The sequence below is a fragment of the Triticum aestivum genome, chromosome 2A (assembly GCF_018294505.1).
Source record: "Triticum aestivum cultivar Chinese Spring chromosome 2A, IWGSC CS RefSeq v2.1, whole genome shotgun sequence".
Taxonomy (NCBI): Eukaryota; Viridiplantae; Streptophyta; class Magnoliopsida; order Poales; family Poaceae; genus Triticum; species Triticum aestivum.
The window spans coordinates 712,803,613-712,830,844 of record NC_057797.1 but is presented as its reverse complement, the minus strand read 5'-3'; the positions used below and the strand labels follow the sequence as shown (position 1 = coordinate 712,830,844).

The 27,232-nt window shown below is 45.0% G+C and overlaps 1 pseudogene; it reads left to right on the top strand.

Annotated features, from left to right (window-relative positions):
• Positions 1-355: 355 nt before the first annotated feature.
• LOC123191889 (probable kinase CHARK) lies at positions 356-27,119 on the top strand (annotated as a pseudogene).
• Positions 27,120-27,232: the final 113 nt, after the last annotated feature.

Here is a 27,232-nt window from a genome sequence, read left to right as displayed (position 1 = left end):
TACCGGTAGACCGCCTGTCAAGTTTCGTGTCATTTGGATTTCGTTTGATACTCCAACCGTTAACCAAGGGACAGAAAAGGCCTCGTGTGTGTTGCAAACCAACACCCCTCCAAAGTGGCTCAAAACCCACCTAAACCTCCTCCATCATCCAGAGCATTTGATCACGATCGCGTGGCCGCAAACCGCACCTCATTTGGAGCTTCCTAGCACCCTCTACCTTTATAAATAGACCCTTCCACAAATCCCGGGTCTCTTCTTCCCCTAACCCTAGTCTTTTTCCCCGCAGCGCGCCGGACATTGTCCGAACCGCGCCGGACACCGCAAAGCCACCGCCCGCAACCAGTGGCACGCTGCCATGTGGCCGTCGGCCACCTTCCACCGCCGCCCGAGGCCCGCGAAGCCCACGCCGGGCCCCCGAGAGCCCGCGCGTGCCCTCGCCTCCTCTCCTCACCGCGCCGCCTCCTCCTTCGTCCACCCCGCCGCCCGACGCCGCTTCGCCGTCACGCCGTCCCATCGCCGGAACCCGACCACCGCCGCCCCGTGCACCGACCACCACCGCGGGAGCCGTGCCTCGCCGCCCGGCGACCTCTCCGTCCTCCTCCGGCCAGCTCCGCCATCTCCGGTGACAAGTCCGGCCACCACCGCGGCCATTTCCCGCGACCTCATCCTCGGACTGCTACAGTGCATCGGCTGGATCTGGATCTCAGATTCGAAATCTCGGTTGACTTTTTCCCATGAAACCCTAGCATTTTTGCATACTTTGCCATGCCATAACTTCCTCATCGTGGCTCCGGTTCGTGCGTGTACCATATCAAAGTGTTCGTCTCGAAGAGTACATCATTTCATCTCATTGCATCATTTTCATTTGAGCTCATATTGGTGCCTGAAATACTGTTGGAAGAGGGCTATGTGATGATAGTTTCAGATCTGTTTCAGCAAATGCCCTTTTGTCATTTTTGCCATGATTAATGTGTGCATGCTATGATCGTGAGCTCTACATGTGTTTTGATGTATGCCATACCATCTTTACAGGGGTGTATGCCATGTATTTTTGTTATCTTTGTGGTGACTAGCACAAGCATGCAAAGTAGCTTACTCAATGATGCTGATTTCAGGGACTTAGAGTTTCACTAAGTCCTTGCCCTGTCATTATTTTTATGCCATATGTTCATGTTGTTTCCTAGTGATCCATGCCTCTTTTGAGCATGACCAGTAAGGATGTTTTGTAGATATTGTATTGGTCTATCCATCCATGTTTTTGTTTGCAATTATGGAGCACCCTAGCTTGAGTCAATCGAGCTCTACTTTTGCTATAAAATGTTCCTCGCAGATTGTTAACATGTTTTGCAATTTTGCCAAGCTTGTTGTTATTTATTCGGGCATGCTATGATGTTGTTCTTGCCATGTCTAGCTTCTATGCCATGTCTATTTGCTGGGTGTATGCTTAGCTTGTCATGCAATGCCTCATAATGAGTGCATCGAGCTCGTAAACATGCCTACTCGTTATCTGTTTTGCCATGCTCTAGTTTTTTCACCAAGTCTGAATCTGTTTATGTTTTTGCTATGTTAACATGCTTGCAATTGTATTTTCTGATCCCTTTTGGCCCATGGTCATTAAGGGACTTTTCTTATATGCTTTGAGTAGCTTCATTCCATGCCTTGCTTTGCCATGATATGTTCCTATAGCATGTAGTTTGCGTGCTCTAAACATTGCTTCCTGATGATAAATTCCTGACATGCTGTTAATTTCACTAAGTCTATAACCAGTAATCTTTTGCACTTTTGTCATGCTTGTTTGAACCTGTTAATGAGTGATTTAGCTGTAGCTCAGTGTTAATCTTTTGTCAAGCATTATGAGTGAATCCCTGCCATGTATTTGGTTGCCATGTTTGAGTGCAGTAGCTTTTTTATCTTGATGCATTTAGGAGGCTACTTGCTGTTAATCGCAGACCGGTGCCATATTTGTTTTGCTTGCCATTTCCAAACCGTGCATCCGATTCCGGTGATATTTATATCGGTTTCGACCGAAATCAACTACTCTTTCCAGTGGCACTCTTGGTTTTCCAAGTTGAGGCTAGGTTCAATCATTCCTTTCCAAATCATGCATATGCATCACATATCGCATCCCGCATATCATACCATGTTTGCATCATGTTGCTTGAGCATTGCACGTGGTTGATTGTGTTTATTTTGTTTGTTGTTCTTGCTTGGGTAGAGCCGAGAGACGAGTACGTGAACGAGGAGCCCGTTGAGTACGCTTACGAGGATCAAGTCAGCTCTGAGAACTTTGCAGGGACCGATGATACCGCTCCAGATGTTATGACCGAGTTCAAGTGGGAGTTCGACGAAGACTCTCGTCGTTACTACGTGTCTTTCCCAGATGATCAGTAGTGGTGCCCAGTTGGGGCGATCGGGGACTTTGTCGCATTTGGGGGTTGATCTTTATTTTGGTTCCGTAGTCGGACCTTGAGTGTATTGGGTGAATGTAATGACTTATTTATGTATTTGTGTGACATGGCGAGTGTAAGCCAACTATGTATCCTTTCCCCTTTATTTATTTACATGGGATGTTGTGAAGATTACCTTACTTGCGACATTGCTTTCAATGTGGTTATGCCTCTAAGTCGTGCTTCGACACGTGGGAGATATAGTCGCATCGAGGGCGTTACAAGTTGGTAATCAGAGCCTTCCCCGACCTTAGGAGCCCCCTGCTTGATCGAATCGTTGTCGTTGTTGAGTCTAGAAAAATGTTTTGAGTCTTTTAGGAATTATATATGTCGGAGAGTTAGGAATTCTTTTTACTCCTCAGTCCCTTCGTCACTCTGGTGAGGCATCCTGACATAGAGTTTTGACTCTTCTCTTCTCAAATTTCACTAATTTTTTTAGGATCACGCGGGTATCTTGGAATCGTTCCGATGGTTTTGTGACGAGAACATTGTTCTTGGTGCCTCTTGACATTTAGGGGTTGTGGCAGTGTCCCGGGGAGTTGAGCTCCGAGGTGTTGTCGTCACAATTTTATCGTTGCAATTCTGGAATACCTGTGTTTCGCCGACATCGAAAATCTCTTTTATGCAGTTGTTGGTGAGATAACCTCGACGCCACCCAGTACTGGGGCGGGAGTTCGGGAGTATTGCCATAACTCGTATAACGAATGCTTTTCGAAGGTTGAGGTAAATGATTTCCGAAGGTTTCTTGGTTATGTGTTGAAGGATGGATACAGCTGGATGTAGGTTTTGCTAGCTTTGGGTGAGATATTATACTTCCCATGTATCCCCAACACCTGATTGCATAACCGGAATGGTTCGGGAGTTTCATAGGTGGGAATTAATGTAGTTCTAGTTCTTCTTCCGCGGATATTTGGTTTGGGATTGGGTAATCTTCACCAAGTATTTGTTCTTGTCCGTACCTTGTTGTTTTATTCTTCTACCTCTATCTAAGTGGCTTCTCAATTTATGGAAATGTGACCATTTCGATTGGAATGCATTCGTTCATTTTGTTCGGATGCGAAGACTTTACGTTGCAATTTCTATCCGTTGGATTCAGCTTCAATATTTGTCTTTCAATATGCTAACGGATGTCACCCTCTTCAGGATGGCTCCTGCTAAGGGTCAGAATCAGAATCAGGATCCGCCACCACCACCTCCACCTCCGGAGGCATGGCAAGCTATGATGGCCGCTACCAATGCAAACATGCAGCTAATCATGCAAATTCTACAAGAGCGCAACCAAGGGAATCATGGCCATGGCAACAATCAGAATCAATTTGCTACACTCAACCAGTTCCTCACTAACCAGCCAAAGACCTTCAGCAACTATGTCGAGGCCTCAGACGCTGATGATTGGCTCGTGGATATATGCAAGCATTTCGAGTGCAGTAACGTCAGGCCTGAGAACTTTGTCAAGTTTGCCTCCTTCCAACTCAAAGACCAAGCTGCAGAATGGTTTCAGCAATACAAAGATTCCAGAGGAGGCTGTGTGATTACCTGGGATGAATTCCATCAAGACTTCAAAGCTCATCACATTCCTCAGAGTGTTGTTGAAAGCAAGCATGAGGAATTCCGCAACCTGAAGCAAGGCAGCTTGTCTGATTACCAGTATAACATTCTGTTCCAGAGGCTCGCTCGTTTCGCCAAGCAGGACGTCCCTGACAAGAAGAGCATGATTTATTAGTTCAGGGGTGGCCTCAGAGAAGATCTCCAACTAGCTCTCGTCCTTTTTGAGCCGAAGAAGTACGATGAGTTCTACAATATGGCAATGAAGCAAGAGACTGCTCAACTCAAGTGCGATGCTTCCAAGAAGCGAGTCAGAGATGCAACTCCTTCTTCCTCAACTCAAGTGGCTTCTAAGCAGCAAAAGTATTGGTTGTCTCCTCCTCCGTTCCATCAGCCTTATCAGCAGAAGAGCAAAGGTGGCAATGGATCTTCCCACCCACCCAACCCTGGCTTTCAGAACAAGACTTCGTCTCAAGCTCAAGATCAAGTGCTCCATATCACCGTCCGCTCTCGGAGGTCACGTGCAACAAGTGTCAGTAGAAGGGTCACTATGCCAACAAATGCTTCAATCAGAGGCGTCTTCCTCCTCCTCCTGTGAGATCTGCTAGCAATGCAGTGGTCAAGCATAACCCCAAGCACGCCAAGGTCAACTTGTTGAATGCAGCTAGCGTAGAGGACTCGTCAGATGCCATCATGGGTAACTTTCCAGTTAACTCTACTCCTGCAAAAGTCCTTTTTGATACTGGTGCATCACATTGTTTCATGTCAAGATCATTTGTTTCCAAGCATGACTTCATTTCACAAATGTTGGGTAAACCTATGGGAGTGGTTTCTCCGGCTAAGTCTATGAGGGCTACCTCGATAGTCCTGGATGTTTCTATCATGATGGGTGATTTCAAGTTTCTGGCTTCTCCAATGGTCCTTGGTAACTCGGATATCGATCTTATTCTTGGAATGGACTGGCTTTCTAAGCACAAGGCTCAGCTTGATTGTGCTGTCAGGCAGATTCAATTGACTCATTCGTCTGAGGATGTAATCGTCTTTGCCACTAATGACGATACCATTTGACCATTTTCTCTCAATTAGAAAGGAGAGCTGGATGCCATCTCTCAAATTCCAGTCGTTTGCGAATATCAAGACGTCTTTCCAGGAATGCCTCCGCACCGGCCAGTTGAATTCGTCATCGATCTTGAGCCTGGCACGGAACCTGTTTGCAAACGTCCTTACAAGCTTGGACCTGAAGAGTTGAAAGAGCTGAAGAAGCAACTCGATATTCAAGAGCAAATGGGTGTCATCCGACCAAGTTCTTCTCCGTGGGGTTGTGGAGTTCTTTTTGTAAAGAAGAAGGATGGAACGGATCGACTTTGTGTCGACTACCATCCATTGAACAAGAAGACTATAAAGAACAAGTACCCACTTCCCAACATCAATGAGCTGTTTGAATAACTCAAAGGTGCTCAAGTATTCTCCAAGCATGATCTCCGTATGGGCTATCATCAGATTCGCATTCGTGCACAAGATATCCCCAAGACAGCATTCAGAACAAACTATGGTTCATATGAATACACTGTCATGTCTTTCGGCCTTGTCAACGCTCCTCCGACTTTCTCTCGCATGATGAACTTCATCTTCAACGCCTACACAAATGACTTCGTCTTGGTCTACCTCGATGACATTTTGGTCCTTTCCAAGAACAAGGAGGATCATGCCAAGCACTTGCATTTGGTGCTGGATAAGCTCAGAGAACATCAGTTCTATGCCAAGTTTTCAAAGTGCGAGTTTTGGCTCGATGAGGTTCTCTACCTTGGGCATATCATCTCTGCCAAGGGCATAGCGGTGAATCCTGAGAAGGTGTCTGCAATTGTGAATTGGGAACCACCTCAGAACGTGAAGCAACTCCACAGCTTCCTTGGGCTCGCAAACTATTGTCGAAGGTTCATTGAGAACTTCTCTAAGATCGCGAAGCCTCTTTCAAACCTTCTCCAAAAGCACGTCAAGTATGTTTGGTCTCCTGAATGTGACATCGCTTTCAACACCCTGAAAGAGAAGTTAGTCACTACTCCAGTTCTGACTCCTCCCGGTGAATCCAAACCGTTCGAGGTCTTCTGTGATGCTTCCCTTCAAGGTCTTGGTGCAGTGTTGATGCAAGAGAAGAAAGTTGTGGCTTATACCTCTCGCCAGTTGAAGCCCAATGAAAAGAACTACCCCACTCATGACCTCGAGTTGGCGGCAGTTGCGCATGCTCTTTTAACTTGGAGACATCTCTTATTGGGACGAAAAGTGGACATCTTCACTGACCACAAGAGTCTCAAGTACATCTTCACTCAACCTAATCTCAACCTCAGGCAGACTCGTTGGGTCGAAATGATTCAAGAGTATAATCCGAGTATCGAATATACTCCAGGCAATGCCAATGTAATTGCCGACGCATTGACCAGGAAGGCTTACTGCAACAGTTTGATTCTCAAGCCTTACCAACCCGAGCTTTGTGAAGCTTTCCGCAAACTCAATATGCAAGTTGTTCCTCAAGGTTTCCTCGCCAACCTCCAAGTCTCTCCTACTTTGGAAGATCAGATTCGCGAGGATCAACTTCTTGATGCTATGGTGAAGAAGGTGAAGATTGGGATTGCCAAGAGTCAACCCAAGTACAAGTGCTATCGTCTTGATGACAAGGATACTCTATTCTTCAAGGATCGCATTGTTGTGCCTAAAGGTGACCTTCGTAAAGTCATTATGAACGAGGCTCACAATTCACTCCTCTCTATCCACCCTAGAAGTACAAAGATATACCATGAACTCAAGCAGTCATATTGGTGGACTTGAATGAAGCGCGAGATTGCTCAGTTCATGAACGAGTGTGATGTATGCAGAAGAGTGAAGGCAGAACACCAATGACCAGCTGGTCTCCTCCAACCTCTTGCCATTCCAGAATGGAAGTTTGACCATATTGAGATGGACTTCGTGACTTCCAAATTCCAAGCGTGGCAATGATGTTATCTTCGTTGTCATCGACAAACTCACTAAAGTGGCTCATTTCCATCCTATCAAAGAATCCATCACAACAGCTCAGTTGGCAGAGCTATATACCTCCCGGATTGTCTCTCTGCACGGCATTCCGCAGTTGATTTCCTCAGATCATGGCAGCATCTTCACCTCTAAGTTCTGGGATTCTTTTCAGAAGGCCATGGGCACCAACATCCGTTTCAGCACAGCTTTTCATCCTCAAACTAGTGGCCAAGTCGAGCGAGTCAATCAAATTCTCGAAGATATGCTCAGGGCTTGCATCATCTCTTTCGGTATGAAGTGGGAAGATTGTCTTCCATATGCCGAGTTCTCCTACAACAACAGCTTCCAAGCGAGTTCGGGCAAGGCCCCATTTGAAATTCTCTATGGCAGGAAGTGTCGTACTCCTCTTAACTGGTCAGAGACTGGTGAACGTCAACTTCTTGGCAAAGACTTGATCACAGAGGCAGAAGAGATGTGCAAAGTCATTCGTGATAATCTCAAGGCCACGCAATCGCGCCAGAAGAGTTACTATGATAGCAAGCATCGTGACTTGGCTTTCGAGATCAGAGACCATGTCTACCTCCGCGTCTCTCCAATGAAAGGTACTCATCGATTCGGTATCAAAGGGAAGCTTGCCCCTAGATATGTGGGTCCTTTCAAGATCGTCAGCAAGAGAGGCGATCTCGCCTATCAACTTGATCTTCCCTCCAACTTTGCAAACGTGCACGACGTGTTTCATGTCTCTCAACTCCGCAAGTGTTTCAAGACCCCTGACCGCACCGTCAACTTCAAAGACATTGATCTCCAAGAAGACATGTCTTATCATGAGCACCCAGTTGCTATTCTTGAAGAAACTAAGCGCAAGACTCGCAACAAGTCAATCAAATTCCTCAAAGTCAAGTGGTCACATCATTCCGACCGTGAAGCCACCTAGGAACGCGAGGATCACCTCCGTTCTGAGTACCCGGAGTTTTTCCAGTCCTAGATCTCGGGACGAGAACCTTTCGTAGTGGTGGAGTGTTGTAACACCCGGATGTAACCTACCTTATTTTTACTCCAACTCTTGCCGTTTCTGGAACTAAGTTATATTATTTCCTCGTTGTTGGGTTTTTGTCTCCGTGTGTTTTCTCTTTGTCATGCATGTCATATCATGCCATCATGTGCATTGCATTTGCATACGTGTTCGTCTCATGCATTCGAGCATCTTCCCCGTTGTCCGTTTTGCATTCCGGCGCTCCTATGTCCTCCGGTGTCCCATTCTACCTCTTCTCGTGTGCGGGTGTTAAACATTTTCGGATTGGACCGAGACTTGTCATGCGGCCTTGGTTTACTACCGGTACACCGCCTGTCCAGTTTCATGCCATTTGGACTTCGTTTGATACTCCAACGGTTAGCCGAGGGACCAAAAGGCCTCGTGTGTGTTACAGCCCAACACCCCTCCAAAGTGGCTCAAAACCCACCTAAACCTCCTCCATCATCTAGAGCGTTTGATCACGATCGCGTGGCCGCAAACCGCACCTCATTTGGAGCTTCCTAACTCCCTCTACCTCTATAAATAGACCCTTCCACAAATCCCGGGTCTCTTCTTCCCCTAACCCTAGTCTTTTTCCTCGCAGCGCGCCGGACATTGCCCGAACCGCGCCGCACACCGCAGCGCCACCGCCCGCAACCAGTGGCACGCTGCCATGTGGCCCCCGGCCGCCTCCCACCGCCGCTTGAGGCCCGCGAAGCCCACGCCGGGCCACCGAGAGCCCGCGCGCGCCCGCGCCTCCTCTCCTCACTGTGCCGCCTCCTCCTTCGTCTGTGCCGCCGCCCGACGCTGCTTCGCCGTCACGCCGCCCCATCGCCGGCCACCTCGCCGGAACCCGACCGTCGCCGCCCCGTGCATCAGCGCCTGCCGCCCCGTGCACCGACCACCACCGTGGGAGCCGCGCCTCGCCGCCCGGCGACCTCTTCGTCCTCCTCCAGCCAGCTCCGGCGAGCTCCGCCATCTTCGACCAACTCTGGTGACAAGTCCGGCCACCACCGCGGCCATTTACGGCGACCTCATCCTCGGACTGCTACAGTGCATCGGCTGGATCTGGATCTCAGATTCGAAATCTCGGTTGACTTTTTCCCATGAAACCCTAGCATTTTTGCATACTTTGCCATGCCATAACTTCCTCATCGTGGCTCCGATTCGTGCGTGTAGCATATCAAAATGTTCGTCTCGAAGAGTACATCATTTCATCTCATTGCATCATTTTCATTTGAGCTCATATTGGTGCCCGAAATACTGTTGGAAGAGGGCTATGTGATCATAGTTTCAGATCTGTTTCAGCAAATGCCCTTTTGTCATTTTTGCCATGATTAATGTGTGCATGCTATGATCATGAGCTCTACATGTGTTTTGAAGTATGCCATGCCATCTTTACAGGGTGTATGCCATTTATTTTTGTGATCTTTGTGGTGACTAGCACAAGCATGCAAAGTAGCTTACTCAATGATGCTGATTTCAGGGACTTAGAATTTCACAAGTCCTTGCCCTATCATTATTTTTATGCCATATGTTCATGTTGTTTTCTAGTGATCCGTGCCTCTTTTGAGCATGATCAGTAAGGATGTTTTGTAGATATTGTATTGGTCTATCCATCCATGTCTTTGTTTGAAATTATGGAACACCCTAGCTTGAGTCAATCGAGCTCTACTTTTGCTATAAAATGTTCCTGGCAGATTGTTAACATGTTTTGCAATTTTGCCAAGCTTGTTGTTGTTGATCCGGGCATGCTATGATATTGTTCTTGCCATGTCTAGCTTCTATGTCATGTCTATTTGCTGGGTGTATGCTTAGCTTGTCATAAAATGCCTCGTAGTGAGTGCATCGAGCTCGTAAACATGCCTACTCGTTATCTGTTTTGCCATGCTCCAGTTTTTTCACTAAATCTGAATCTGTTTATGTTTTGCTATGTTCACATGCTTGCAATTGTATTTTCTGATCCCTTTTGGCTCATGGTCACTAAGGGACTTTTCTTATATGCTTTGAGTAGCTTCATGCCATGTCTTTCTTTGCCCTGATATGTTCCTGTAGCATGTAGTTTTCGTGCTCTAAACATTGCTTCCTAATGATAAATTCCTGGCATGCTGTTAATTTCACTAAGTCTATAACCAGTAATCTTTTGCACTTTTGTCATGCTTGTTACTACGTGTTATGACCGATGATATCGCTCCAGATGTTATGACCGAGCTCAAGTGGGAGTTCAATGAAGACTCTCGTCGTTACTATGTATCTTTCCCAGATGATCAGTAGTGATGCCTAGTTGGGGCGATCGGGGACTTTGTCGCATTTGGGGGTTGATCTTTATTTTGGTTCCGTAGTCGGACCTTGAGTGTATTGGATGAATGTAATGACTTATTTATGTATTTGTGTGACGTGGCGAGTGTAAGCCAACTATGTATCCTTTCCCCTTTATTTATTTACATGGGATGTTGTGAAGATTACCTTACTTGCGACATTGCTTTCAATGCGGTTATGCCTCTAAGTCGTGCTTCGACACGTGGGAGATATAGCCGCATCGAGGGCGTTACAAGTGAAGAATATGACATCAATTTATCAAATTAATTTCATCAAGCAATAGAACAGATAAAGAAGTATGAGGACGTGAGAAATGAAAGTTCATTTCTTCATGATTAGCCAGCGTCCTTTCAGGCATACTCAGGTCTCCAGCAAATTTTTCAGACGATTACGTACGTCTGGAGACCTGACCCTGCAGAAAGGGTTAGTTCCTTTTCTTCACCACCCACATCTGAAGGGGTGGCAAAGAGTTCATCACTCTATGAGCTCCATACGAGAAAGGTGGCATAGAAGCTAGTCCATTTCGTTTCACATAAGAGGAGTTAGGATAAGCATATGAATAAGCAGAGAAATTCTTCGAGGACTTATGAACATGATGATTAGAAGAATAACGCTCATATTCATAGCCCTTAGCTCTTCCCTACGAAACAGAGTTGTTAGCACGATGATATTCGTATGAGGATTTTGATCCTTTTGAGGAATTTGATCCTCGTGTGGAGTTTGGTCCGTATGAGGACTTGGATCCATATGACGAATTTGGTACATATGAAGAATTTGCTCTGGGGTTCCTATTCTTCACAGGAGGTGTCCTGAGGACATTCACCTGAAGGTTTTCAAGGCACTTTTTGGGAACCTAGATTTTCTTCATAGGGGAACCGTTCCTGCAGTTAGTGCCAACATATCTAGCAAATACTTCACCATTCTGATTTTTGAACAGTTTATAGTTGGAGTCAAATGACTCATCATCAGAACGAGGAGATTCACATGCAAATCCAGATAAGTTAGATGGATCAACTGGAGGTCCCTTTGCAGCAACCCATGTAGTTTTGGGGTACTGCTTAGGCTTCCAATATGTACCATCAGCATTAAGTTTTCTCTCAAAGGCAATACCCTCTTTCCTAGGGTTCTTGTTGAGGATCTGCTTTTTAAGCACATCACAAAGAGTCTGATGCCCTTTGAGGCTTTTGTACATGCCTCTCATGTACAATTCCTTCAGCCCTGCATCGTCAGTGATACTAGCAGTGTCCTCAGATGAGGAATTGGTGATAGTAGAGGCATGTGAAGAATTTGAAACATTAGCAGCATTTGAACATTCTGGTGAAGAATTAGCAGTTTCACGTTCAATGCACTTTAAGCATGGAGGAACAAATTCTTCTTGAAAAGCGTTGATTTGTTGAGCAAGTAATGAATCGCGCTCCTTCTGGAGATCTTCATAACTCACTCTTACCTTTTCAAGATCTTGTTTTCTTTGAAGAAATTCATAAGAAAGCTTCTCATGATCAAATAAAAGAGTGTTATGTTGATCTTGAAGGGTGTCATACTTAGTATGATGTCTCTGAATACTTTTAGCCAAAGCTTTTGACTGATCCATTTCTTCACCCAACATATCATCGCTCTTATTTAGCATGTATTGAACTTTTTCCAAAGCTCTTTGTTGTTTAGTGGCAAGGGAAGCAAGTTTGACATAGCTGGGTCCAAACTCATCACCAGATTCATCATCACTAGACTCGGATAGGTAGCATTCAGTTACCTTAGCATCTTTTGCCATAAGGCACGATGCAAAAGATGATGATTCTGGTTTGAATGTCATCGCTTTGAGAGATTCCTTGAAGTCCTCAAACCAAGGATCATGACATGTTCGATGACCTTCATAGACCTCAGAGAGACGGTCCCAGATAAGCTTCGCATGATCGAGATGCATGATACTCCTGAACTGATTTTGAGACAGACAGGAGCAGATGACATGCTTCGCCGTGAGGTTGAGAAGAGTGTACTTGCGAATGTCATCAGCTTCCGCCATCTTGCACAGATCGGTCAGACCAATCTCAGTGACGGTCCACAGCTCGCTGTTCATCGCCATGAGGCGCTTCTTCATCATGGCCTTCCACTTGGGATACTCGTGACCGTCAAAGATGGGGCATGCCACTTTCTTCATACCTGCGGTCAACATAACTAAACTCTAGGTGGTTAAACCAAAATCACACAGAACAAGGGAGTACCTTGCTCTGATACCAATTGAAAGTGCGTTATATCGACTAGAGGGGGTGAATAGGTGATTTTTATCTTCACTGAGGAATTTACAGGTGAGGAAATTCCTTAGCGAAGAACTACTAGCAGCGGAATAAGTACTCAAAAGTAAACATAACAGAACACAAGCATAGTCATCATGAAGAAATGAAGACAAGCACAGAGTACAGGAAGTGTAAGCACAGGATAACATAGGATGAAGACAAACAGACTGAAGAAATTGAACTAAGGAATTTGAGAAAATCTTCAGTCAAAGTCTTCAAGCACAGATATGAACAAGCACTCAACACAGTTATGAGGAAATGAAAGAGTTGAGGAAATAGAACCAGTAAGCTTGGTGAAGACAAAGGTTTGGTAGAGCAGCTCCAACTGTTGTCTTAGTTGTACATCTGGTTAGGGCGGCTAGGTATTTAAACCTGAGGACACACAGTCCCGGACACCCAGTTCTGAACACACAGCTCAGGACACTCAGTCCTCACCGTATTCCCCTTGAGCTAAGGTCACACAGACCTCGCCCAATCACTCATGGTAAGTCTTCAGGTGACTTCCGAACCTTCACAAACTTGGTCACTCGGCGACAATTCCTCTTGGATGCTCTAGACCTTGACGCCTAACCGTCTAGAAGAAGCACAGTCTTCAAAGGTAACAAGCGTCGGATCCACGCAGGATCGATCTCTTCAGTGATGCTCAATCACTTGGGGTTTGTAGGTGTTTGGGTTTGGGTTTTCCTCACTTGATGATTTTCGCTCAAAGTCCTCGGAGGATGGCTTGCTCTCAAATGACAAGTGTTAGTTTCTCTCGGAGCAGCCAACCAACTAGTGGTTGTAGGGGCCGGGCGGCTATTTATAGCCTACGGAGCAGCCCGACATGACAAGACATAAATGCCCTTCAATGATATGACTGTTAGGTGATAGATATTTTGGGACAGCTGGCGCATAGCACAGCAACGGTCGGAATTTTGAGTAGCAAAATCCTCAGGGCTATCATGTTCCTCACTGTGTAGGCAATCCGCACTGGCGAATTCCTAACTCCTCAGTCAGAACAAATTCCTCAGAGACCAGAAGAACTTCGTCTCTGTCACTGAAGAATATGACTGGACTGTATGGGATTTCCAATGGCTTCACTCGAAGGGATTGGTAGGTGTAGGATTTTGAGTTGAGCATCACATGGAAATTTTTCCTTAGTATTTCCTCGACCCCCTTTAACCGTACGGTGTTTCCTATGACTCAAGAAATAGAAAATGAAATTACGAAAACAAAAATCTTCACGCTTCATGTTCCTCAAATGAATACCAAGTCTTCAGGGTCACACCAACTTCTTCACTTTCAAAGTCTTCAGAAAGTCTTCAGCAAATCCAAAGTCTTCAGTCGAAGAACTTCATTTAGGGGTCGACTTTCTCTGTAAATATCAAACTCCTCATAGACTTATAGACCCGTGTACACTCACAAACACATTAGTCCCTTAACCTATAAGTCTTCAATACACCAAAATCACTAAGGGGCACTAGATGCACTTACACCTGCACAATCAATCAAGAACCTTGCAACCAACGTGATAAAGGGGTTGTCAATCCCTTGATGGCCACCTGCAAAGAAGAGATCTAATAAAGAAAATAAGATTAATATTTTTGGTATTTTTATTGTATAGATTGAAAAGTAAAGATTGCAAAATAAAATAAATAGTAAACTAGAATTGTAGATCCGAAACTTATATGATATAAATTAGACCCGAGGGCCATAGGTTTCACTAGTGGCTTCTCTCATGATAGCATGTATTACGATGGGTAAACAAATTGCCGCCGAGCAATTGATAGAAAAGCGCATAGTTGTGAGAATATCTAGGCATGATCATGAACATAGGCATCACGTCTGTGTTAAGTAGACCGAAACGATTCTGCATCTACTACTATTACTCCACACATCGCCCCCTATCCATCATGCATCTAGAGTATTAAGTTCGTAAGAACAGAGTAATGCTTAAGGCAAGATGACATGATGTAGAGGGATAAACCCAAGCAATATGATATAAACCCCATCTTTTTATTCTCGATGGCAACAATACAATACGTGCCTTGCTGCCCCTACTGTCACTGGGAAAGGACACCGCAAGATTGAACCCAAAGCTAAGCACTTCTCTCATTGCAAGAAAGATCAATCTAGTAGGCCAAACTAAACCGATAATTCGAAGAGACTTGCAAAGATATCAAATCATGCATATAAGAATTCAGAGAAGAACCAAATATTGTTCATAGATAAACTTGATCATAAATCCACAATTCATCGGATCTGGGTAAACACACCGCAAAAGAATATTACATCGAATAGATCTCCAAGAACATCAAGGAGAACTTTGTATTGAGAACCAAAGAGAGAGAAGAAGCCATCTAGCTAATAACTATGGACCCGAAGGTCTGTGGCAAACTACTCACACATCATTGGAGAGGCTATGGTGTTGATGTAGAAGCCCTCCGTGATCGAATCCCCCTCCTGCAGATCGCCGGAAAAGGCCCCCAGATGGGATCTCACGGATACAGAAGGTTGTGGCAGTGGAAAAGTGGTTTCGTGGCTCCCCTGGATGTTTTTAGGGCATAAGAGTACACATAGGTGAAAGAAGTACGTCGGTGGAGCTCCATGGGGCCCACGAGGGTGGGGGCCGTGCCCCCTGCCTCATGGAAGCTTCCGGGCTTCCGGACTTGTACTCCAAGTCTCATGGGTTGTGTTTGTTCCAATAAAGATCCTCGTGAAGGTTTTGTTCCATTTGGATTCTGTTTGATATTCCTTTTCTGCGAAACACTAAAATAGGCAAAAAAACAGAAACTGGCACTGGGCCTCCGGTTAATAGGTTAGTCCAAAAAATAATATAAAAGTATGTATTAAAGCCCATTAAACATCCAAAACAGATAATATAATAGCATGGAACAATCAAAAATTATAGATACGTTGGAGACGCATCAACCACCGCTGGTACCAAGACCGGGAGGGTGGCCACTACCTCTCGAAGGACGGTAGGCCGCCCTTCCACAGCTCCCGTCGGCGGCAAGCGACCTAGGAAACTGACAACCGCGGTGTTGGCCCTTGCCGAGGAGGCCACAAAGAAGAAGGCCACTCCGGCCCCTCTTCCCTGTCCGGTGGCTCGTATGGCGTCTCCGGCCACCTATACAGCCAGTGCTTCATCGCGTCCAGCTACCGCAGCCGACAATAAGGGTTGCGACTGCCAAGTGCTCACGGAAATGCCTACGAGGTAAAAAAAATCATTTCAGCCGATGTTTTTTGCGGTGATTGTTGGTGGCCGATGATGATGGAGTTTTATTGTTGTTGTTGCCCTAGTGCGGAGATGAACACGACCAAATCGGCGTATTTAGAGGTGTCTCGGGCTTGATTATCTCAATGATGATTCGGCGTGGGATGAGTTCAAGATGTTGGAGAAAGAGAGATGAAAATCTAAGTTGGTGGCCGAGGAGAGAAAGTTGAAGACGTAGGAGCCTAAACTTGCACTTGAGGAGATACTTCATGATCCCAAGAAAGCCGAAGTCTTGCTATCATGTTCGTGGACCCAACCACAATGGATGATACCGCAAGAAAGTATTGAGAGCTCACTTGTGGGGAGATCTTTACCTCAATGGAGGTCTTTCTTCGGAATGGTGGTGGTGGTGATTGCAGCGGCCGAGAGGGTGGTGGCCGGGAGGATGGTGGCGGTGATGTGAGTTGATAGGATGGTGGTGATGATGATGGTGAGCATGTGTATGGTGGTGGTTTCTTTGGTAAGAAAGGTGTTTGAGTTCGTGTTCGTGCATGCCATTGGTTAGCTTCAATCGGCAACATAAAACATGCTATGTTGTGATGATTTTGGATCAAACTTGATCGGTGAAGTGATGACTTTATGCTTGTGAATGGTTTATATGTTGTGCATGTTTATCTTCAAAAATTTGAGTGCTTGATGATATATTGTGTAAGTGTTCGAAGTTCCTGTGGCTAGGATAGAAAAACTTATGCTAATTTTTTCACTTCACTATATTTAGGGAATCGGCTAGGTCCGGCAACCTATAAAGAAGTAAATTTTACTTCACTAACTTTATTTAGCTGTTTACTTTTATATTGTTTAGGGGATCGGCTAGAGATGCTCTTAGTAATCAAATTTTACTCTTTTTGCTAGCCACATGGTTTTCTTGTGCTGACATTCATGTTGGTTTCGTCTTGGTGAAATGTGCGAGATTTGTTTGGATGCAGAGTATTTATGAACTAATGTGTGTTCATTGGATGCGTATGTCACTTTAGGTTGAGTATGGTCTGTCTACGCATGTTACTGCATCTAGAAGTGATATTTTTATATTAAAAAAAATAATTTTCAAAAGAAGCTTGATATATTTTTAGCATTGTTTTCATTACGGTAATATACCAGTGGTGTTTGAATTTGCCATGGATGTTTAGTTTAGTGCTCGAATTTGAAAATACGCCGAACTATTTATAAAACTTGACACAAACATAAAAATATGATGCTAATTCCATCCGTATACGTTAAGTGTTTGCATGGCTAGTGGGCCCCGTCTATCAGGGAAACTAAAATAAAAAATGGTGCCAGATAGGAATTGATCGGGTTACCTAAAGCTAATGCCTGCCTCTATTATTTGTAAAAAAAGTCCATAAGCAAGGCCACACTGCCGGTTACGAATATTTGTGGTACATAAATAATAAGCTCGTGGTACACAAATATTCATGCACACACACACACACACAAAATAACGGCGTGCAATAAAATATCTTCCTAAAAAATGTTCCTGCATTTTTTAAAATATTCACATATTTTTTTAGAAAAACACTATTTTAAATATAATCCATGAATGTTTATAAATTTTTTACTTAGTACAAGAATTTAGAATATACTGTGATGGATTAAAATTTTAAAAGTGTACTAAATAACAAAATGTTTAGTGAATAATATTTTTTACAGGCATGGCTTATATTTAAATAATATGTGAACAGTTTAAAATTTTAATTTGTTTTTAAGATTGTTACTTTAGTTTTGTGTAGAGTATTTATAACATGAATAGTTGAACTGTATTTGTATTGCTGCCGTTATAATTTACAGACTTTTTACATTTTTTTTAAGAACAATTAACATGCTGTTAGTAGGCATATGGCCAGCACAGGCTGCTTGACAACACTACATCAAAATTTAGGAGACTCCATGACAATATTTTCTAGCGGGCGCTTGGTGGCCAGCACAGGCTGCTTGATAGCTCAAGGTTTCAGGTTCAAGTCCTGCCTGAGCGATTTTTTATTTTAAGTTCCCTGACAGCCGGGACCCATTAGTCATAGAGACATATAAAGTATTATAGTAATTTTGTTTCTTATTTATAAGTGGGCTCCATGCCACATCAGCCACATACACTGTCAAGTCAGCGCACTTTACATTTATAGATGAGATTAGCACCGTATTTGCACTGTCGTGCCAAGTTATAGAACTTGTTTGGCATATTTTTCAACTTCAGGCACTAAAATGAACATTCATAGCAAGTTCTAGTACCACTGGTGTATTTACCTCTTAAAAATCCTCCAAACATTCGTGACATTTAAAAATATATTTATTCAAAGATTATCAATTATTTTCTCACCTTTTATTGTTTCAATATGACTTTACAAACTAATTCATAAACATTGATATGAGTACAAAACAATTGGATACATTTCTGTCATGTTTCAATTATCACAGCCATGTTTTAATCAATTTCAAAAACATTTCATACACATACAAAAAAGCATTGTTTAAGAATAATTTGTAAATATGATAAATACATTTCCCTATATATTTTAGTTGCCCAGTCACATTTTAATCAATGTTTGGGATGTTCCATAGGCATTTCACACAAATTTTAGTTCTTTCTAACATATTTCAATAGTTTTAGTCATTTAAAAAATAATCATGAAACTTGCATTTTGTAAATTAATTTGAATACAAAATTTGAAATTATCTTCACTTATTTTAAGTCTTCATTTTTGCGGCGAAAGTAGTTAAAGTATTTGAATCCTGCATTCTATCAATATTTTTTAAAAAAAATAATAGATTTATATACTTTTAGAATGTCTTTTGTGGAAAGTCGTAGATTCCAAATATATTATCAATAAACTTCTACCAGACCCAAAATCATTCAAACATGTAAAAGTAATTTTCAAAAAAGTTTCAAAAGAAATTTGATATCTTTGTGACACTTTTTGATTCCTAAATTCTCAATTATTTCAGTGACATTACAAAAGATATATTTTATTCTAATATTTTAAATATTTTTTGATTTTTTAAAAGACCTTATAAATTAATTAATGAACATACTTTAAGTACAACAATTTAACATATATTTCCATCGGATTTCAATTATTACAGTCATGTGTCAATCAATTTTATAAACATGTCATGCAGGTACCAAATTTATTATTGTTTCAGAACAACTTGCAGATATAATTATTACGTTGTACACATTTTTATTACTTAGTCATATGTTAATCATTTCTGGAACATTCCAAAGACATTTCACACAATTATTTTTATTATTTAATACTAATCTCTATAATTTTAGTTGCATTTTAAAAGCTGTAAAACTTGCATTTCAATTTTTTAGAATTAAGTTTATAACAAAATTTGAAAATTATTACAAATTATTTCAAGTCTTTCTTTTGTCGGGAAATTCTTTGAATCCTTCGAATCTTGGATTGTGTTAAGAAACCATTTTTAAAGTTAATTGATGTAGTTTCAAAATTTATTAGATGGGGCCCGTCCTTTGAATACCGAAAATATTTGGTATATCATTGATATACTAGCAAGATGCCCGTGCATTGCACGAAACATCAAAATGCATTTTTTTTTTACAAAACACCTGTTGTAGTTGACCCATGCGGAGTAATCCTGTGTAAAAACTAAAGATTTATTGAGAAAGAGGAGAGATAAGGTGAGGAGGAGTGGGGTGCGGTGGTGATTGGTTGGACGACGCCGGTAGGTGGCCATCATGCCAGATCGTTCGAGAGGCTTTCTTCTTTAATTGCTCAACAATGAGGTTGTTAGAGATAAGGATGAACGAGGAAAGACTTAATCAACAAATGTGAAGAAAGGTGCGAATATCTTTTTTACAAAATTATCATAATTTGCTTTTATCCATCAGATATAAATTGAACGGTCTATATTACAAGACGAACGACCTTCTTGTTTAACCAAAGGGGTCGCCCCCACCTCATTTTTATTGAAAAACGAGGCAAACAGAACAACCAAACTGTTCACAGCGCTCAGGCCGTGCCAAAGTAGCTGCGCCAGATGACTCCCTTACAACTACTCCCTCTGTAAAAAAAAACATTTAGATCACTGATGTAAACTTTTTCATATTTCTTAGTGATCTAAACGCTCTTATATTTGTTTATAGAGGGAGTAGATATTATGCTGATATAAATCTTTCTAAAACCCCTCACACATGCACGCAGGCTGGGGTAAGAAACAGAACGAAAACAATCGGGATACTCATCAAGAAACATCGCAGCAGGCTAGAACATTGATATATGCCTTGTATCGGAACGTTGCTAAAAGAGCTCACTAGTCTTAAAGCAGATGTGCATGGTCTCTACATAGCATAGTCTCCGCCTTGATATATTCTCCCGATCCATGAGTTTACGGATACAGATAAAACAGAGCGTGTAAACCAAAGAACGTTTTCTTGGAGAGTTCCTGTCGTGACCTGATCTCCTCTTATCAATAAGCTTGCTCTGGCCAACGGAGCCACCCAGCAACAAGAACACACTACGCACCATGGCTTCCTACAACGCAAGAATCCATATCCTGCTCGTGCTATCCTCCGTTTTCTGCCTCGCATCTCACGCCGCCGTATTCAACTGCAGGGACTGGGATCTCTCCGATGTGATCTCTTGTGACGATGCCACACTTGCAATGGGAACCACCATGGGCGGAATCAGTTTCGACGACTATTGGGTGTGTATTATCCTTGAGGAGACTCGGGATTCTCGCTACAGACCACCAATGAACTGCAGAGCCAGGTTTTTATCTGATCTCGCTTCCGCGTTCGAAGAATACAAACTTGCAATTAGCCTCCTAGAGCAACCTAGTGAGGGAAGATATGACCGTAGAGCGATGACCACGAGGAAGAAAAAGCCTGTTGTGTTCCGCGGGAAGATCGCGTCATCGTGGTTGATGCAAGCAGCTGTGGTAGGCTCGGCCTTGCTGGTCTTGATTTGCACCGTGCCAGCCCTTCTGCTCTGCATACGCGGCAAGAGGCTGACGCAGAGCACATCGGTTATCGAACTCCGGCGAGAAATGGGACTTAGGCTGTTTCGCGCGTGGCCGCAGTCCGTTCAGGCAGCCGCGCCCGGCCTCTGCAAGGCGCATATCCAGGGAAGCACGCACTCCCCCGGCGTCGCCATCACTGTCTCCTACAACGGTGCTCCGAACCCCGCCAGCGTCGAAACGTGACGAAGCACATGCAGCAGCAGCGGCATCCCAGGTCCTGAGCCCGGCGCTCATCGAGCTATGTTCGCCGGCCACGATGCAGCGCCTGCTCCTTGACATCTCCCCGCTGCGGCCTTCAGGCTTTGAAGCCTCCCCAACCCCACCTCTCCAGTGCAATGGCAACCTACAGCGAACCCCTACGCCACCCCGTGCTCGCCCCCATGATGCTGGGCACGACCTGCCGGCGGGCCTGGCTGAGCTCATTGTGCCCTGCCTCGAGCTTCCGGCAACACTCTTCTATCCAAGGCAGTCGGCGCTCCTGCCATCTGCAACCACGCAACCTCCCCCTGAGGCGCCCTTGGCATCTCCAAGGCCAAGCCCTCCAGCGGCCCGTCGAAAGACTTTGGCGGGCATGAGAATCTCCAAGGAGGGTGGCATCTCTCTGCAACGGATCCGGCGACCTTCCAGCCGCACGCCGGCTGCTCCGGCGGCAAAGGTGGCCGAGCGCCTGGTTTGCCGCAGCCTGGCCATAACCAAAGATGGTCAAAGATGTAACTGCTTCGATCCTGGAGGCGTTCATGGAGAAATTCAAGGAGTAGCTCCCTCCTGAACTGATTGTGGCCATGAGGGACTCCTTCAAGCTTGATGACAGTTCTATTAGTGTTGCTGAGGATGCGCTGATAGACCATGGTGGTGCTGCCGCATTAGACTCTGTGGGGCTGGAGCAAGACGGCCAGGGATCGCAGCCTGCGATCGCTTGAGCGGATACTACTTGTAGTACCTGTGTTAGAGCTTCCATGGTTGTCATGTTAGTAAACCAATCTGATGCTTACAAGGGTTCTGTTGCTGCTACTAGTTTATATGTGTCTAGTTTGTACCTCTTCACTACACTCCATGGGTTATGTAACTCAGGCTGTGTCCCACACGGGTGTGTGTTCGTACTTCAAATTTGGCCACGGGCCGTGTACTGGGGTCTGGGATCCCACCTTGTTTGTGTTGATGTTTTATCCCATGTTAGTCCAAGGGCAACCCCTGTGCATCCATGACAGTGCAACCTATCAATACCCTCAACTGGAACGTGAGAGGGCTTAATTGCCCGAACCGTAGAGCAACTGTCAAGGCTACCATCACTAGCACCTCTTGCCATTTGGTCTGTCTCCAGGAGACTAAGTTGAGCAACGTGATACGTTCATTTTGCATCATGCTTTTATATCGATATTTATTGCATTATGGACTGTTATTTCACTTTATGTCACAATACTTATGGCTATTCTCTCTTATTTTACAAGGTTTACATAAGGAGGGAGAATGTCGTCAGGTGAAATTCTGGGCTGGAAAAGGAGCAAATATTAGAGACCTATTCTGCGCAACTCCAAAAGTCCTGAAACTCCACGGAACATCTTAAAATAAATAAAGAAAAATCCTCGCCAAAGATGAAGGCCAGGGGGCCCACACCCTGCTCACGAGGGTGGGGGCGCCCCCCCCTCCTAGGGCGCGCCCCCTACCTCGTGGGCCCCCTGGCGGCTCTCCGACGTCCATCTTCTCCTATATGAAGTCTTTCGATGAGAAAAAAAATAAGAAGAAACTTTTCGGGACGAGACTCCGCCGCCACGAGGCGGAACCTTGGCGGAACCAATCTAGAGCTCCGGCAGAGCTGTTCTGCCGGGGATACTTCCCTCCGGGACGGGGAAATTATCACCATCGTCATCACCAAAGCTCCTCTCATCGGGAGAGGGCAATCTCCATCAACATCTTCACCAGCACCATCTCATCTCCAAACCCTAGTTCATCTCTTGTATCCAATTCTTGTCTCAAGGTCCGGGATTGGTGCTAGTAGGTTGCTAGTAGTGTTGATTACTCCTTGTAGTTGATGGTAGTTGATTTATTTGGTGAAAGATCATATGTTCAGATCCTATATGCATATTATTACCCCTCTGATTATGAACATGAATATGCTTTGTGAGTAATTACGTTTGTTCCTGAGGACAAGGGAGAAGTCTTGCTATTAGCACTCATGTGAATTTGGTATTCGTTTGATATTTTGATAAGATGTATGTTGTCTAGCCTCTAGTGGTGTTATGTGAACGTTGACTACATAACACTTCACCATTATTTGGGCCTAGAGGAAGGCACTGGGAAGTAATAAGTAGATGATGTGTTGCTAGAGTGACATAAGCTTAAACCCTAGTTTATGCGTTGCTTCGTAAGGGGATGATTTGGATCCATATGTTTCATGCTATGGTTAGGTTTACCTTAATACTTTTGTTGTAGTTGCGGATGCTTGCAATAGAGGTTAATCATAAGTGGGATGCTTGTTCAAGTAAGAACAGCACCCAAGCACCGGTCCACCCACATATCAAATTATCAAAGTATCAAACGCGAATCATATAAACGTGATGAAAACTAGCTTGACGATATTCCCATGTGTCCTCGGGAGCGCTTTTCCTTATATAAGAGTTTGTTCCGGCTTGTCCTTTGCTACAAAAAGGATTGGGCCACTTTGTTGCACTTTATTTACTTTTGTTACTTGTTGCTCGTTATAATTTATCTTATCACAAAACTATCTGTTACCACTTATTTCAGTACTTGCAGAGAATACCTTACTGAAAACCGCTTATCATTTCCTTCTGCTCCTCGTTGGGTTCGACACTCTTACTTATCGAAAGGACTACGATAGATCCCCTATATTTGTGGGTCATCAAGACTCTTTTCTGGCGCCGTTGCCGGGGAGTGTAGCGCCTTTGGTAGGTGGAATTTGGTAAGGAAAAATTTATATAGTGTGCTGAAATTTACTGTCACTTGTTACTATGGAAAGTAATTCTCTGAGGGGCTTGTTCGGGGTATCTTCACCTCGTCCAGTAGAGCAAAGAGTTGCTCCTCAACCTACTGAACCTATTGAAAATGAAACTCCTTTTGAATTTTCTTCGAGTATGATGGAAAAACTGCTAGCTAACCCTTTTACAGGAGATGGAACAAAGCATCTTGATGAGCACTTAATATATGTGGATGAAGTTTGTGGATTATTTAAGCTTGCAGGTATACCCGATGATGTTGCTAAGAAGAAGGTCTTCCCTTTATCTTTGAAGGAAGACACATTGATATGGTATAGGCTATGTGATGATATAAGATCATGGAACTATAAAAGATTGAAGTTGGAATTTCATCAAAAGTATTACCCTATGCATCTTGTTCATCGTGATCGCAATTATATATATAATTTCTGGCCTCGCGAAGGAGAAAGCATCGCTCAAGCTTGGGGGAGGCTTAAATTAATGTTATATTCATGCCCCAATCATGAGCTCTCGAGAGAAATAATTATGCAAAGTTTTTATGCTCGGCTTTCTGAAAACATTCGCACCATGCTCGATACTTCTTGTGTTGGCTCTTTTATGATGAAGACTATTGAACTCAGATGAAATTTATTGGATAGAATTAAACGCAACTCTAAAGATTGAGACCTCGACGAAGGAGTTAGTTCGGAGTCCCGGATGTGATCACGGACATGACGAGGAGTCTCGAAATGGTCGAGACATAAAGATTGATATATTGGACGGCTATATTCCGACACCAGAAGTGTTCCGGGTGATTTCGGAGAAAACCAGAGAGCCGGAGGGTTACCGGACCCCCCCCCCCCCCCGGGAGAAGTAATGGGCCATATGGGCCTTAGTGGAGAGAGAGAGGGGCAGCCAAAGGTGGGCCGCGCGCCTCCTCCCCCCTGGTCCGAATTGGACTAGGAGAGGGGGGCGGCGCCCCCCTTTCCCTCTCCCTCCCCACTTCTTTCCCCCTCCTACTCCTACTAGGAGGAGGACTCCTCCTTGGCGCGCCATAGAGGCCGGCCGACCTCCTCCCCTTGATCCTTTATATACGGGGGCAGGGGGCACCCCTTGACACACAAGTTGATCCACGTGATCATATTCTTAGCCGTGTGCGGTGCCCCCTTCCATCATAGTCCTCGATAATATTATAGCGGTGCTTAGGCGAAACCCTGCGACGGTAGTACATCAAGATCGTCACCACGCCGTCGTGCTGACGGAACTCTTCCCCGACACTTTGCTGGATCGGAGTCCGAGGATCGTCATCGAGCTGAACGTGTGCTAGAACTCGGAGGTGCCGTAGTTTCGGTGCTTGATCGATCGGGCCGTGGAGACGTACAACTACATCAACCATACGCTTCCGTTGTCGATCTACAAGGGTACGTAGATCACACTCTCCCCCTCTCGTTGCTATGCATCACCATGATCTTGCGTGTGCGTAGGATTTTTTTTTTAAATTACTACGTTCCCCAACAGTGTATGCGCTAGGGTGGATGCAGTGGAGCTTCCCATCGGCTCGCGGTAACCCTAGATTGGTAGGGATGTTGGTGGGGTCAGCGGTGCACGGTCCCGTCGAGCCGTTCGGCTCGAACGGAAAAGAGATCAACCTAACAGAGACTAGTCACCCCTAAGCGATTTGGGATCTGGAGTTTGGAGCTTGCGGAGAACAAAGAATAAAGGGAATTAGGGATGACCTCACGTCACACGATCATTTATTTTTCTTTTGGAGGGAGAATGTCTCACGATAGTTATGGAATATAAAGAGAATGAGCCGACGTGATTTACGTGTGTACGCTGATTTGTTTCCGCATGATCGTACCCTGATTTATGTGCCTTCGCTGCTACCTTACTTCTTGGGCTGGGCTACTTCTTTTTTCTACGTGAAGCTATGGCCTGCTACTATACTTACCTTTATACGTATATTACACCTGAGAGGGGGCCCCTAGATCTTGGGGGCCCGAGGCGGCCGCCCCCCTGCCCCCCTCAGGGCCGGCCCTGCATGCCATGTGTGTGGTCACTTGTAACACCATAAAACTCTTCTCTCTTAATTAATGAATGAGGCAAATTTTTTGTCTCCGTTTCAAAAAAAAACAGTGAGCTTGACGCCGCCACGGACAATTTCGCTCAGGTGTACCGAGGCTACTTGAGTGACCAAGACCGGGATGTGGCCATCAAGACGCTCTCAGAGGAGCAGACGACGGTGCAGGGGCGCAAGGAGTTTGAGGCAGAGGTCAACATCATGAGCCGTCTTAGACACCGCAACATCGTCCAGCTCATCGGCTGGTACCGTTGCCGGAGATCACTACCGATTGTCTACGAGCTCGTCTCCGGAGGCAGCCTTGACACCCATCTCTACAGTCCTGGCAGACCCTTGACGTGGCCCGATTGGTACTCCTCCTTCTGTTGTTCTGCATCGACCGATCTTATCTAAAAGTTTTTGAGCCGGAGTTGGCAGTATCCAAGCTCTATACCCGCCACTGTCACTGCAGGTACAAGATCGCGCTCGGCCTGGGCTCCGCCTTGCGGTTCATCCACCCGGAATGCGACCAGTGCATCATGCACGGCGACATCAAACCCGCAAACGTGATGCTCGACGCGTCGCGCAACGCCAAGCTCGGCGACTTCGCGCTAGCGAGCCTCGTTGACCACTGAGCCGAGCCACACCGACAACGCAGGTCGTTGTGGGAACCCTCGGGTACATCGACCCGGAGTTTGTCAGCAGCCGCAGGCTGAGCACCGAGTCCGACATGTACAGTTTCGGCATCGTGCTCCTCAAGATCGCCTGCGGCCGGCGACCAACGTAGAGGCGGCCAGATCATCAGGCCTCGGTGGCGCTGCTGGCCTCGGTCCGTGGCATGTACCACCGAAAGTCCGGAACCCAATGGCGGAGCTAGGGGGAACAGCAGGGGCCTGGCCTCCCTATGGCATTGTACAGTAAGGATGATTTTGTACTTAAGTCTAGTTTAGACATGATGTTTGGACAAAATTAGCTTTCTTGGCCCCCTCTAAGTGAGAATCACCATGTTCGGCCCCGTTTAAGCTCAAATCCTGCCTCCACCCTTGCCGGAACCGGATCGTCGACGCGCCTGATCGGAGGCTGGATGGCGAGTTTGACAGGCTGCAGATGGAGCGTCTACTCGTCACAGGGCTCTGGTGCGTGCACCACGACCCGATGCAGCGGCCGTCCGTTGCGGGCAGGCTATGGATGTGCTACGATCTAGAGACGCAAAGTTGTCTGTGCTTGTAGAGATGAGTGGTGCAGGTGAGGTTCAGTCTTTGGAGGCACAGGCTTAGGGCATGTACAATGGTGTTATCTTAGTAGTGCCACGTAGGATAAATGATGAGGTGCAGGAGAGAGAATTCGTAAGAAAAAACCTTGTCTTTTCTTATTTAAGACAAGACAAGAG